The following is a 14,604-nucleotide window of genomic DNA, read 5'->3' as shown; positions in this document are numbered from 1 at the left end:
CTTGCCAAATTGCTGAAACTGGCCTTGAATTTGGCATCCTCCTGCCTCAGACACTGAGGAGTGCCAGCTATGCAGGGAACCACAAAGACTGAACTGCTGGAATTACGGACATGTGCCACCAGGTGGCATTTTGTTTGTTTGGAGGTGTAATGGGAATTGAACCCAGAGGCACTCAACCACTGAGCCACATCCCTAGCCCTATTTGGTATTTTATTCAGAGACAGGGTCTGGCTGAGGCTGACTTTGAACTCGTGATCCTCCTGTCTCAATCTCCCAAGTCCCAGGGATTACAGTTTACACCTCCCTACCCGACTCTTTTTTGTTTCTTTGCAACCTGGTCTCACTATGTTACCTTGGCTGGTCTCAAAACTAGAACAGGAGTGGTCCTCCCACCTCAGCCTCCCAAATAGCTGGGACTACTGGGACTACAGTAGTTGCACAAAATCATGCCCAGCTTTGATTTTTTAAAAGTGCTGTTAGTTGGATTTTGGGGGTGGTAGGGCATTGCTGGGGATTGAACCCAGGATCTTGCTCATACTCTCTAGCCCTGTTATTTGAATTTTAGCACAGGTATAGTCCCACGTAATCACTGTCATAACCAGGATACAGAATAGTTTCATTATTCACAAAACGGCCTCATGTTATCCTTGTGCAGTCATATTCTCCCTCGTTCCTAAGCACTTGGTGACCACTACTGTTACTTGTATACTTTTATTTTTCAGAGAAGTCATGTAAGTGTATTCATACAATAGCAAACTTTTGAGGTTATACTCTATTTTACCTAGCATAATACTGAGATTCATTCAAATTTTGCATATACTGGTAGTTTGTTCCTTTCTACTTTCACCAACCCCTCTCTCTGCTGGATATGGAACCCAGGGCCTCAGGTATGCTAGTCAAACACTCAACTACTGAGCTGCATCCTAGCCCTGCTCCTTTTCACTGCAGGGAAGTAGTCCATTGTATGGATGTACCACAGTTTATCCATTCTTCCTTGGTGGATATTGGGATGGTTTCTAGTTTTTGATTTTGTTTGTTTGTTTATATGGAATTGCTATAAACATTCATGTATGAGTTTTCGTGTGAAAGTAAATTTTCTTTTCTCTAGGGTGCCAAGGAGTAGGAGCTGTGTCATATGAAACATAAGAAACTACTAAATTATTCTCCAGATTAGGTGTAGTGTTTGGCCTCCCACCAGCAATGTGTGGGAGTTCAGTTGCTCTGCATCCTTGCTAGCAGTTGGTATTGTCAGTAGTTTCTATTTTAGCCATTTTAATAAATACGTATATAGTGACAGTGTAGTTTTAGTCTGCATTTCCCTACTGACTAATCATATTGAACACTTATCATGTGTTTATTTCCCATTCTTGTATTCTCTTAGAAGAGGTGTATATTCAAGATTGTGGGTGTTTTTTTTTTTTTTTTTTGACTGGGTGTAGTTACAGATGGTGCATGCTTGTAATCCCAGAGACTCAGGAGACTGAGACAGGAGGGTCTCAAGTTTGAGGTCAGCCTTAGCAACTTAGTGAGGTCCTAAAGAATTTAGACTGTCTCAAAATAAAAAATAAGAAGGTTGGAGATGTGTTTCAATGGTTAAGTACCCTGAGTTTAATCCCCAGTACAGGGGACGGGGAGATTGTTTTGTGTGTGCACTGACAATTGAACCCAGGGGTTCTACCACTGAGCTACACCCCTTATTTTGAGATAGGGTCTTGCTAAGTTGTCGGGACTGGCCTCAAACTTGTGATCCTCCTGCCTCAGCCTCTCGTGTTGCTGGGTTTATGGGTGTGTGCCACTACACCTGGAGAGTTTATCATTTTTTTTTCTCCCCCTCTTATGAATGATGTTTTTGGTGTCATGTCTAAGAACTTTGTTTCAGTCTCAAGTTACGGATATTTTTCCTTATATTCTAAAAATTTCATAATTTAGCATTTAGATCTGATTCATTTTGAGTTATTCCATGTAAGGTAGGAAGGTTAGGTAAGCGTTCCCTTTTCTTTCTTTTTCCTTTTTCCATGTGGAATTCAGATTGCTCCAAATTCATTTGTTTAAAGTGGCAAAAGTAACTGGTGGTCTGGAGACGTAGCCCAGTGACAGCATGCCTAGCATGCCCAAGGCCCTGGAGTCAATCTCTAGCACTGCAGACAAGCACGCTACCCTAAAAAGCTATATTTGTGTGGGTTATTCTGGTTACTCTGGTTTGTTCCATGGATCTATTGGTCTGTCCAGTGCTGCATTGTCTTGATTACTGTCTTAAAAATTGAATAAGGTGATTCCTCCAGCTTTAAACATTTAAATGATTTATTTTGTGTACTGGGAATTTAACTCAGGGGCATTCTACCACTAACTACATCCCCGGCTCTCTTTATTTTTTATTTTGAGACAAGGTCTTACTAAGTTGCTGAGGCTAGCTGAACTGGGATTACAGGCGTGCATGACTCTGCCCTCTGGTTATTTTATTTCTTTGTCTTTTATATGCATTTTAGAATCAGTTTGCATATATCTGTAGTTAGTTCTTCTGAGATTTGGTTTGAATAACCTTAAATCTATACATAGATCAGTTTGGTGAAGAATTGACACATATTTACTATGTCGTTTTCCAAAACATAAAAATGATGTGACTGTAATTAATTGGTTGGTTGATTTATTCCATCAGTGTTTTATAGATATCAGTGTACAGATCCTGTACATTTTTTGTTAGATTTGTACCTATTTCATGTTTTCAAATTGTTAATTTTTCTTAGCTATTTCAAACCTGCCTGCATCCTTCTTTTTCTTCTCTATCTCCTTTTCTTCTCTCCCTTCCTCCTTTCTTTTATTCTGTTGAACTCAGGGCCTTGTGGGTGTTAATAAGTGCATACTTCACCACTGAACCACATCTCCAGCTTATTAAGTATTTCATTTTCTCCCCAATTATTACAGTTCTTGGTTATTCATTGTTAGTGTATAGAAATATAATTTTTGAGCTGGGGTGTAACTCAGAGGTAGAACACTTTCCTAAAGACAGTAGAATGAATCAGACATAACTTTCCTATGTTTATATATGAATATACCACCAATGAAACTCTACATCTTGTACAACTACAAGAATGGATCTTAATTAGAATAAGTTATACTCCATGCATGTGTAGTATGTCAAAAACACATTCTAGGCCTGGGGTTGCGGCTCAGTGGCAGAGCACTTGCCTAGCTTGTGTGAGGCACTGGGTTTGATTCTCAGCCCTACATATAAATAAAGGTCCATCAACAACTAAAAAATATTTTAAAAATTTTTTAAAAACCACATTTAACGTCATGAATATCTGAAAAAGAACAAATTAAAACAAACACACACTTTCCTAGTATGCACAAGATCTTGGATTTGGTCCTTACCACTGCAGAAATAAAAAGGAATGTAACTTTTTTTGTGTATTTCTTTTCTGTCCTTCAATCTTGCTAAAATCATATATTCTGGGATTTGTTTTGTGGATTCATTAGGATTTTCTCTATAAACAATCATATTGTTTCTCCTTTGTTTTTTATTCTGTATTTCTTTATTTTTCTTGTCTTATTAAACTGGCTAGTACGTTGGTGCTCAGGATCCCAAGTGGTGAGAGCGGACATTTCTGCCTTTTTATGGATCTTGGCGGGGAAGCCATTAAGTATGATGTCTGCTGTAGGGTTTTGTTTTGTTTTTTTTTTTTTTTGTAAATACTCATTATCAGATTAAAGAAGTTCCTATTTCTGGTTAGTTGGGAGAATTTATTAGTGAATGTTGAGTTTTTTTCAGAGCTTTTTTGAGTCAATTTACTGTGGTCATGTACTTTTTTAAAAAGACTATTAATGAATGGATTGATATCACTGATTTTGGATATTGAACCAGTTTGCATTCCTGGAATAAACCCTATTTGGTCAAATCAGAAAGTATATTTCATATAATATTATAATTAAAGCTGAAAATATTAATTTGTATGAATAATGAAAGTTAATTAAGCAGCTGTCTATAAGAACTTGATAATAAATGCTATATATGTAGGTTAAGTAAAAGGACAGAAAAAGATATATCATGCTAATACTAATTAAAAGAAAGATACTATGTTGTTGGATATTACTGTTATTTATGTGTGTGTGTGTGTGTGTGTGTGTGTGTGTTACTTGGGATTGAACCCAGGGGCTTCCACATACTAGGCAAGCTCCCTGATGCTGCCACTTTTTAAAAAAATTTATTTCGAGTCGGGGTCTTGCTAGTTTTCCAGGTTGATCTTGAACTTGTAATCCTCCTACTTGGCCTTCAGAGTAGCTGGGGTCACAGCTATGAGTCACCATGCCTGGCTTCTTTGGGTTTGAGATTTTCAGGTAGAGACTTTTCTTATTTATTTATTTATTTTTTTTGTACTAGAGATTGAACCCAGGGGTGCTTAACCACTGAGCCCATTCCCAGCCCTTTTTAATATTTTATTAGAAACAGGGTCTTACTGAGTTGCTTTGTGCCTTGCTAAGTTGTTGAAGGTGGGTTTGAACTTGTCATCCTCCTGCCTCAACTGTTCCTGTTCTTTTTTTTTTATTCTTAATAAGTAAGCAAATGTATATTTTAGGTGTGTGCTACCACACCCAGCTGCCAGGAGTGCTTATACATCCCCAGTTCTTTTTATTTTTTATTTTGAGACAGGGTCTCACTAAATTGCTGAGGCTAGCCGTGAACTTGGGATCCTCTTGCTCCAGCCTCCCAAGTCACTGGGATTATAGGTACGTGCCACCATGCCCAACACCTTTCTTTTTTCTTCTTTAAGTATTGAATGTGCTCAACTAATTTGTAAGCCATACTTTAGCTGCATCACACAGATTTTTGTATGATGTACTTTCATTTGTATTCAATTTAAGAATTTTCTAATTTCCTTTGGATCTTCATTGACTCATGGGTTGTTTTAAAGTGCACTGTTAAATTTCCTGTTCTCTTTTTGTTACTGAGTTCAGTCTAATTCAATTGTGGTCACAGAACATCTTTTTATGGCTTTATTTTTTCAAAAATTTTAAAGTTGTTTTTCTTGGTGAATATTACACATATACTTAAAAATGTATTTTCTGTTATTTTTGGGTGGATTTTCTTTAATTCTTTATTCTATTTTGTGGTACTGATAGTCAAACCTGGGGGCTCTCTGTGCCACATCCTCAGCCGTATTTATTTTTTATTTTGAGACAGGGTCAGGCTAAGTTGCTAAGGTCTCAAACTTGTGATTCTCTTGCCTCGACTCTTAAGTAGTTGGAATTACAAGCTTAGGCTACCATACCTAAGCTTGGGTGGAGTGTTTCTAAATGTCAATTAGATCTGGTTGGTTGATGGTTTTGTTCATTCTTGTGTGTTCGTACTGGGTTTTTTTTTGATCTACTAGTTCTTTTTATTGCTGAGAAAGAAGAGTTGAAGTCTATTATTAGAATGTGGGTTTGTTGACATCTCTTTACAGTTTAGTTTTCCCTTCATGCATTTTGATACTTTGTTGTTGGATGCATATACAGTTATGATTGCTTGTTTTCTTGATGAATTGACCCTTTTTGTCATTTAAGTTATGTTCCTCTCATCCTTCGTTGTCTTTTGGCTCTGAAATCTACTTTGTCTGATACTAATATAACTGCTCCAGCTTTCTTTTAATTAGTATTAGCATGATATATCTTTTTCTGTCCTTTTACTTAACCTACATAATATCATTTATTATCAAGTTCTTTTAGACAGCTGATTAATTAACTTTCATTAATCATACAAATTAATATTTTCAGCTTTAATTGTAATATTATATGAAATATACTTTCTGATTTGAGGCCTTTTTTCCTGGCTTAATTGCTAATTGAGTATTTATTTGGTACTAGTATGACATGCTTGCATCTGCCTCGTATTTATTTAGTTCTCTTCATGAATTATTTTTTGTACTGGAGATTGAAACCAGAAGCACTTTACCACTGAGTCCTAGCCCTTTAAAAAATTTCCAGGCTGACCTGGAACTTGTGGTCTTCCTGCCTCAGTTTCCTGAATGACTGGAATTATAAGTGTGTGCCACCATACCTGGCTTTTCACTGAACTTTTTGACCTAGTAGACTTTGTAAACTGATTTGCTGGATTATATCAACATGGAACACAAACTATATTTATTTATTTATGTGTGTATTTGTATACACCCACATACATATGATTGACTATCACTGAGCTACATCCCTACCTCTTTTTTAATTTTTTTTTTTGGAGACAAAGTCTTGCTAAGTTGCCAAGGATGACTTCAGACTTGCAATTCTCCTGCTTCAGCCTTCTGAGTAATAGGAATTGTAGGCATGTTGTTAGAAGTAAAATGTACCACAGGAAATCAAACGTGTTCGAAAGTGACTGGGCAAGGCAAAACTTTTGCTAGAGCATATGCTATAGAACATGGCTTAGCAAGTGTACCTGTGGGGGAGTCTGCCTGTTTATATACCTAAGCAGCACTACCGTTTGCCCTGATTGGAGAACTCAGGTTTGTGATCTACATGATTGACTAATTTTAAAATTGGGGAAGGCAAAGGGGGAAGGACTATAATTAAAATGACTACAATTGGATTCAGTTAAGACTGAATACTATATTCTGAAAATGAACCACCAGATTTCTATTTCTCACAATGTGACACTGTGCCTGTCTAAACCATCTTTATTTTAGAGACAGTTTAACCAGTATGAGTTGAAATCAAATAACTGTATCTCATGGGGCCTTCAAAACATTTGTTTGTTTTTTTCTATAGAAATCAGTTTTAGTCTAGGCACTTCTATAATCCCCCCTATTCAGGAGGCTGAAACAGGGGGATCTCAAGTTTGAACCAGCTTGGACAATTTAGTGAGTCCCTACTTTAAAACAAATAAAGGGTCTGGGATTGTAGATTAGAGGTAGAATGCTTGCCTAAACATTCTGCAGGCCCTGGCTCCATCCCCTGCACTATTAAAAAAAAAAAAATTAGTTTTGGTTTTTTTCCTTCCTTTTTCAGTACTAGGGCTTGAACCCCAGAGGTGCTTTATTTCTGAGCCACCCCCACCTTTTTTTTTTTTTTTTTTTTTTTTTGTAATAGGGTCTTGCTGAATTGCCCAGTCTGGCTCTAACTTGTTATCCTTCTGCCCTCAGCCTCTGTGCCACTCACTGCATCTGGTTAAACTTATTATTTTGGAATAATTCCTTCCTTCCTCCCTCCTTCTCTCCCTCCCTCCCTTCGGACACCTTATATTGAGGGAGTTTTAGATATATAAACTAGGTTCAGTGATTCCTCTAGTTTTCAGGTTCTCAGTAGACTGAGGCAGAATTGCTTGAGTCTGGGAGTTTGAGACAAGCTGGGCAACCATTCCATGAGACCCCCCATCTCAAAATTAAAAAAAAAAAAAAAAAAATTTTAAAAAGAGCTTACAGTGAAAACTTGGCTCAAAGAAGAAATAAAGGACTGGGGTTGTGGCTTAGTGGTATAGCGCTCGCCTAGCAGGCCTGAGGCCCTGGGTTCTATCCTCAGCCCCACATAAAATTTAAAAAGAGGGCTGGGGAGATAGCTCAGTTGGTACAGTGCTTGCCTTGCAAGCACAGGGCCCTGGGTTCGATTCCCAGCACCGCAAAAAAAAAAAAAAAAAAAAAAAAAAAAAAAAAATTTAAAAAGAAAAGATACTGTGTCCACCTACAATATATATATATAAAGAAGAATTCAGTGAGCTTACTATTTCATATTTAATTACAGTCTAATTTTCTTTGTAGAAATACTTGGCGTTTATTCCACTGTGGTGAAATAGTCCAGCAGGACAGACATTCTACAGGTTACACCTGAGCTCTGCTCCTCTTGACAGCCTGTTAGAAGTTACAGAAGGGAGTGGCCTTCTAGTGCAGGTACATCTTTGTCACTGGTTAGGTTAGTGTAGAGACAAAGGGTTACCAGGCCCTGACTGAAGTTGGTTACCTTGGATGAAGAGATTCCATAAACAAATTCATGACTGTGCTTATATATTGTTGCCTTTTTTTTTTCCCTCTCGGTACCAGGGGTTGAACCCAGGAGCACTTAACCATTTAGCCACATAACATCCCAGCCCCCACCCCCCTTTTTTTTTCTTCCTTTTTTTTATGTTTTGCTTGAGACAGGGTCTTGCTAAGTTGCTTTAGGGTCTTGCTAAATTGCTGAGACTGACTTTGAACTTGTGATCCTCCTGCCCCAGCCTCCCGAGCCACTAGGATTACAGGTGTGCTCCTCTGTGTCCAGTTGCTTTCTGTTTTAAAAGCATAAAAAGCAGCATCATTCATTAACTGTTCTGAATTGTAGCTACTGTCAGTATTCCTCCAGAATAGTAAGAGGGTTTGATTTGTCAGCTAGTTATTGCAGTTAAATGCCTCTCCACAAGCTGTGAGTTGAAGTGTTTGGTGTGTTTTGTGTGTTTACAGATGCCCCACACAGTATGTTGGTAGGCATGATGGCATGGTAGATCAGACTCAGAGTATTGCAGAACTGGAGGGGACAACAGAATGCTGATTTTTTGCTGAGGTAGTATTTGTTGTTGAGTTTGAAAAATTTCTCTAATTGTCATCATCAGTGTCCTCTCTTGCACCCTTCTGTTGCTGGTGGCACTTATCACTTAGTCCTCACTCAAGATAGAAACTGTCCTACTGGTACTGGGGCTGTAGCTCAGTGGTAGAATACTTACTGAGCATGATTGAGCCACTGGGTTCAATCCTCAGCACCACATAAAATAAATAAAATAAAGGTATTGTGTCCATCTACAACTGAAAAGAAAGAAACCTGTCCTGCTATCCTGATTCTCTTTGCTCTCATTCAATGTTTTCTCTTCCTCCAAGCCTTAGATTGGAACCTACTCAACTGCTTTGTCCACCCTCCCTACTCCTGTTCCATTTGCCCTTTGGCAGTCTTCAACTTTCTTTGGTAGTACCTTCTCTTGTTCCTCCTACTGCCCCTTGCGTGCCAGAGCCTGACTGATTGGGTCTGGCAACTCAGCATCCATCTTACTTTTTGCTTCCTTTCACCTCCTTGTTCCACTGTGTCCTCCAGGTGTGGTGGTCACTTTGTGCTACTTATGTGATGCACCTGCACACCTTGAGCAGGCTGCTTCTCTCATCTTTGTGCCTTTGTTGGTACTCTCTCTTCTGCCTGGTGTGTCCTCCTCTCTTTTTCTGGGAAGGGAGCTGCTGTTTCTCTCTAAGGTGGAGATTACACATTGTCCCTGTGGGGCACTTGTTTTTCCCCTAGACCAGGTTGTTACCTCTCTTCCAGGTTCCCTTTGTGCCTGTCCTTTCCAAGGCAGATAGCTCACACGCTTAGCAGTAGTGCTGAGAGGCCCAGGCCACTCCAGGAGCTCCTGAAGTTCTACCCTTCTCCCTTTTTCTCTGAAATCTCTTCTTTACCTTCTGCTTTTGAAGAAAGCATTTATCCTTTTTCCAGAATTAATCCTATGCTGCAGGGCTTCTTAACTCTTGGATTTTAGTGAATCTGTGGCTCATGGAAACTCAGTGCAGCATTTATGTGTGGGTATGTTATCCCAAGGTCTTTTCAGACTGTTAACTTTTCTGTCCTGATGTTACTTTACTTAGTGTTCAGATTTTAAGCCTTCCATTTTCTCTTCCCCACTCCTCAGTCCTTATCTTGACCTTGCCTGACCCTAGAAGGTTCCATTTTATCTGACAAGATTTCTCCTGTTCACCAAATGGCTTGAAACACTGGCCAGTAGTACTGGTTGATACTGGTTTCCTCACCTCCATTCACGTTTTATCCCTTATCCAACTCTTGTATCTGCTTCTGTCATCAGTCTTCCCAAAGGTTATTAAGCAATCACATCCTTACCAAGTCCTGTAGTTGTGTTTTGGTCATGATCCCTTTTGAGCTTTTTTGCATTTGAACCTGATTATATATGAATTTCTGGAAAATGTTTGTCTTTGTATGTATGACACCATTGTAGTTCTCCTGTGGTTTCTCTTACCCTCCTGGCTTTCGTGAGTTCACTTTCTCCAGTACTTATACCAGTTACCTCTATGTTTTTGATTCTGTTTGGTTGGTACTTCCAAGTTCAGATTTATACCTGGTATTTTTGGCACAAAACTCAGATGGGTATGCTGGTAATCCCAGCAACTTGGGAGTCAGAGGCAGGAAGATTGCAAGTTTGAGACCAACCTCAGCAATTTAGTGAGGCCCAAAGGACTTAGCAAGACCTTTTCTCAAAATAAAAACAAAAAACAGTACTGGGGGTGTGACTCAGTGATTAAGTGACCCTGGGTTCAATTCCTACTCAAAAAAAAAAAAAAAAAAATCATCTAAGCAGTGCCAGCTTCCAAAGATTATTCAAGATATGGGTTTATTCACTTTTATTAGTGAACATCTGTATCTGAAGTGGTTATCTAACTTTAAGAGTTTGAAGGGTAGTGGAGTACATAAGCCTTTACAGCTGGCAAAACATCTGAAAATCAGCTTCCAGAAGAGAAGCACCTCCTGTAAATTTTGTGACTGTGTTTAAGGACATGAGTAACTTCTGTTTTATAAAGTTTCGTTAAGCTCAAGGTTAAACCTCTAAGAACCTAACCTTTCCTTTTTTTTTTTTTTTTTTTATTGTGTGTGTATGTGTGTATGCATACATCTGCACTCACGCTGAGGATTGACCCCAGAATGCTCTACCTCTACCACTGAGCTACATCTCAGCCCTTTTATTTATTTTTTTTTATTTTGAGATAAGACCTTGATAAATTGCCCAGGCTGTCCTAGAACTTGCAATTCTCATGCCTGTGCCACTATGCCTGACTTCTAGACCATATTTCTGTATTGGATAGGTTCAGTTGCAGAAGCAGCTCCAGCCAGTTTGCAGGGGCAGATATTTAATATGGAGAATTAGGTGCACTGAACATTTTGAAGTCTGGTGAAACAGTATGTTTGCTGGATTTCCAAGTACAGCACTCAGCTGTAGAGTTGGTAGAGCTAGTCTGCAACATCTGCCACTCTTATCCAATACTGAAAGACAGACATCTGCCACTGGGAGAAGCTCTTTTTCCAGCAGTTGGTGGGAAAGTGGGTAGAATGTTAGAAATAATACATAGGAAACAGTATGGCAACAAAAGAAGTACATTGCTCCATCAGGCAAATGCTTTTGGAGTATTCATAGAAACAGTTGCAGGAGATTTGAAAAATATATGATCAGAATAAATTATGGGGCATGGATTGTTTGCTCTGGGATGATGAAAGGTGTTGTTTGTAACAGGAGTGCCTTTTGCTAGATTCTGATGAAATGCCTTTTTTTTGGGGGGTGGGGAGTGAGGTAGAGCATGTAGATTCTGAAGTGATTTCTTGGATAAACAGGGTTTTGTGGTAAAACTAGAATAAGTGGTGATGGAGGGAAACCCCCCCCTTCTTTTTGAAGTGCTGGGAAATTGAACCCATTTGACAGTGCTCTACCATTGAGCTACATCTCTGGCGCCAGGAGCAACCAATTTGTAATTAGAAAAAAAAAACAAAAAAAAAAAACTTCCTGGCTAAGGTAGGACTTCAGAAAAACAACACATGACGCACAAGAAAGTGCACACAGCAACCCTTTTCAGAGTGCTAAATCTTTACAGTATTGGTAATGACGATTGGGAGTGACAGTGAAAATACTTGGCAAGACACAGAGGTTTGCTGTTTATTCTTTTTTAAAAATAGCTTTATTTTCTTTATTTAGGTTTTCTTTTTCTTCCCCCCCCCCCCCGTATGTGGTGCTGAGGATTGAACCCAGTGCCTCAGGTGCTCCATCACTGAGCCACAATCTCAGCCCATCTGGTTATCTTTTTTTTTTTTTTTTTTTTTTTAATTTTTTTAGATGTTGATAGACCTTTATTTTATTCATTTATTTATATGTAGTGCTGAGGATCGAACCCAGTGCTTCACACATGCCAGTCGAAACACTCTATCACTGAGCACACAACTCAGCCCCCCATCTGGTTATCTTGTTGCAGGTTAAAAGTGTTGCCTATTCTGATGAAGTATTTTTTTTTTTTTACATAAAATGAGTGGTCTAAATTTGCTGACTCTTTCTGTAATAAGTGGCTGTCAGTAGAAGCTACTTAGTAATTTCAGTATTTTTGAGAAAAATAAACACTTAATCTGCCCTCTCAAGGTAAAGGTGACATTTTAACAATGAGTAGAAAATTAACTTTTTGAGAAAAACTTCTTGTAACGAGTGTTTTGAAATGGATGTTTAGAATTGTCTCCGTTGTGTTTTGTATTTGCTAAGAATAACATTAATGGTCATCTTACTGTACACTTAAACTTGGGAATAAGTTTTTCAGCTTGTTTAAAAAGCTTCCTGTTGTTAACAGTAGAGTTTGAACCTTTTTATTAAGAATATAGAAACATGCACATGCTGGTGGGATGTCGTGCCTATAATCCCAGCGGACTTGGGATGCTGTCTTGAAATAAAATACAATATAGGGCTGGGGTGTATATAGGGCTGGGGGTGTGGCTCAGTGGTCCAGTGCCCCAGAGTTCAATCTCCCGTACCCGCCCCCCCACCAAAAATAAAAAAGAATACAGAAACATGATCCCTCTGGTCACTGTGTAAGAACAAGAACCTCTTGTGAGGAAGATGTAAATTGACTAGCTGAATTTCATCAAAGCCCTTGCACAGTACATTTGATGGGATTGGAAACCAACTGTCTTGAGCTATTAAGTACAGCTAGTGATACACTTCTTCCATTTAGCTCCACATGTCTTTGAGAAGGACCTTTTTTGGCAGATTGAAAGTAAAACCGACTGTCCTAAATAATTGGATTAGGTGCTCCTAAGATCTTGTTTTAGCAGAAAGTATTAAACAAGATATTAAAAAATAATGAAGGTATATTAAGTTGTATTGATCTCCTTAAATATTTATTCTCACAATATTTGGTTATACATAAGGTTTTCAGTATTTTAAATAGAAAGGAAAATAAATATGCAAAAATACATTTTCATTTTTATCTCATTGTATTTGTGTTGTGTTTGTGTGCATTTTTGTTGTTTATTTAGTGCTGGTGATAGAATCCAGGGTCTTACACAGGCTAGGTTGTGCTTTATCACTGAGCTATATCCCTGCCCAATTTTGTGTATTTTTTACTGCTCAGAAATTCTACAGGTGACTTCAGGAATGCTCTACTCCAGTGCCATACTCCACTGAATAATCTGTTCGGTGGCCTGTGGTATGTGAGCTTGGATCCTGCTGACTGAGGGTCCTTGCAGCATAAGGTTTCCTGGGTGCCTCTCCAGCTGGGTTCTTTCTTCTCCTTCACCTCGCCTGTGCTTTCTCACACCCAGATCAAAGCTCCCTTTGCTCTTCTCTCATTCCCACCCATCCTTCCAGGTTTGCAAGCCTGTAAGCCAATTGTCTCTCAGGGTCTGACTGATGCTTTCTTTTCTGGTCCTCTTAACCAACCAGTGACCTCTCTGTTGACATTTAACACTTTTTTTTTTTTTTTTTTTTAAAGTTTTTAGTCTATTAATCCTTGTGAAAAAAATTGCACAATCAGTGCAGATAAAGTCATTGCAGAATCTTTATTCCTTTGGATTTTTGCCAGCACCAACATTTGCCTTCACAGTTCCCCTGATTTTCTCCATAGGTACTGTTCTGTGCTCCTTTCACTGTTTTCTTGAGGTCTTTTCTTTTCATGCAGGCTGGGTCTTGCCAATCTATGTTTGGGTTCATTTTTCTTTGCATAATCCAAGGAATCATAAATCATGCCAAAACCAGTTGTCTTGCCATTTCCAAAATGAGTTCTGAATCTGAACACAAAGATGACACCTGGTGTGGTCTTGTACATTTTGGCTAATTTTTCTCAAATTTCTGTCTTAGGTGCAGATGCTTTCCCAGGGTAAAGAACAGCAGTGACAATTTGTTTCGTCTGAAGTAGTCTGTTGGCCATGAACTTCCTGGTCCAGATAGTTACTGTGTCATTCATGATGGCGGCAGATAGTCAGAAATCCCACACTTTATACTTCTTTAACCTACACATTTATTGTCTCTTATCAGGTTAGAAATTTAACAAATGTAGGATTTTTTTTTTTTTTTTTTTTGGTACTGGGGATTGAACCCCAGGGTGTTCTACCACTGAGCTACACAGTACCCCAGTCCTTTTTATTTTTTTATTTTGAGACAGGGTCTTACTAAGTTGCTTAGGGCCTTGCTAAGTTGCTGAGGCAGGCTTTGAACTTGTGATCCTCCTGCATCAGACTCTGGAATTACTGGGATTACAGGATTGGCTAAGGCCAAATAATATCTTGATCACAGCCAGTAAGTGTTGAATAAATCAAATAAAGTACAGAATTTGTTTTTTTTAAGTTGCCTAAAAATTTTAATATCATATTTGAGATAGAAATTTTCTACAATGTGAATTTAGAGTCCTGCTGATGGCCTGATTTTGAAAACATGCTGAACTGAAAGATCCTTTGAAACGTTCTAGACCAGCCTTTCTTACAGTGAGGTGTATGTGTAATTACCAAATACAGTGACCAGAACGTAAAGGGAAAAAAATAAGAGACATCACTCTGAAAAAGTAGCAGTGGTTATTTGGAGAGTAGTGCTTGGGAGGTATTGAATGTGCTTTCTTGTGTACAGCAAAGTTGAATCCAGATTTAGTTAATTTAAAT

At 38.6% G+C, this 14,604-nt stretch overlaps 1 protein-coding gene and 1 pseudogene across 12 annotated transcripts in view; one reads left to right on the top strand and one right to left on the bottom strand.

The window, feature by feature from the left end:
• Fam193a (family with sequence similarity 193 member A) overlaps positions 1–14,604 on the top strand; it is a 139,545-nt gene that overhangs the window by 5,162 nt on the left and 119,779 nt on the right. The gene's annotated exons all lie outside the window — the stretch shown is intronic.
• Positions 13,513–13,916, bottom strand: LOC124994358 (40S ribosomal protein S24-like; annotated as a pseudogene).

Source organism: Sciurus carolinensis, chromosome 10, assembly GCF_902686445.1.
Source record: "Sciurus carolinensis chromosome 10, mSciCar1.2, whole genome shotgun sequence".
Taxonomy (NCBI): domain Eukaryota; kingdom Metazoa; phylum Chordata; class Mammalia; order Rodentia; family Sciuridae; genus Sciurus; species Sciurus carolinensis.
The sequence above is the reverse complement of the archived record's forward strand: the minus strand, read 5'-3'. Positions and strand labels throughout refer to the sequence as shown.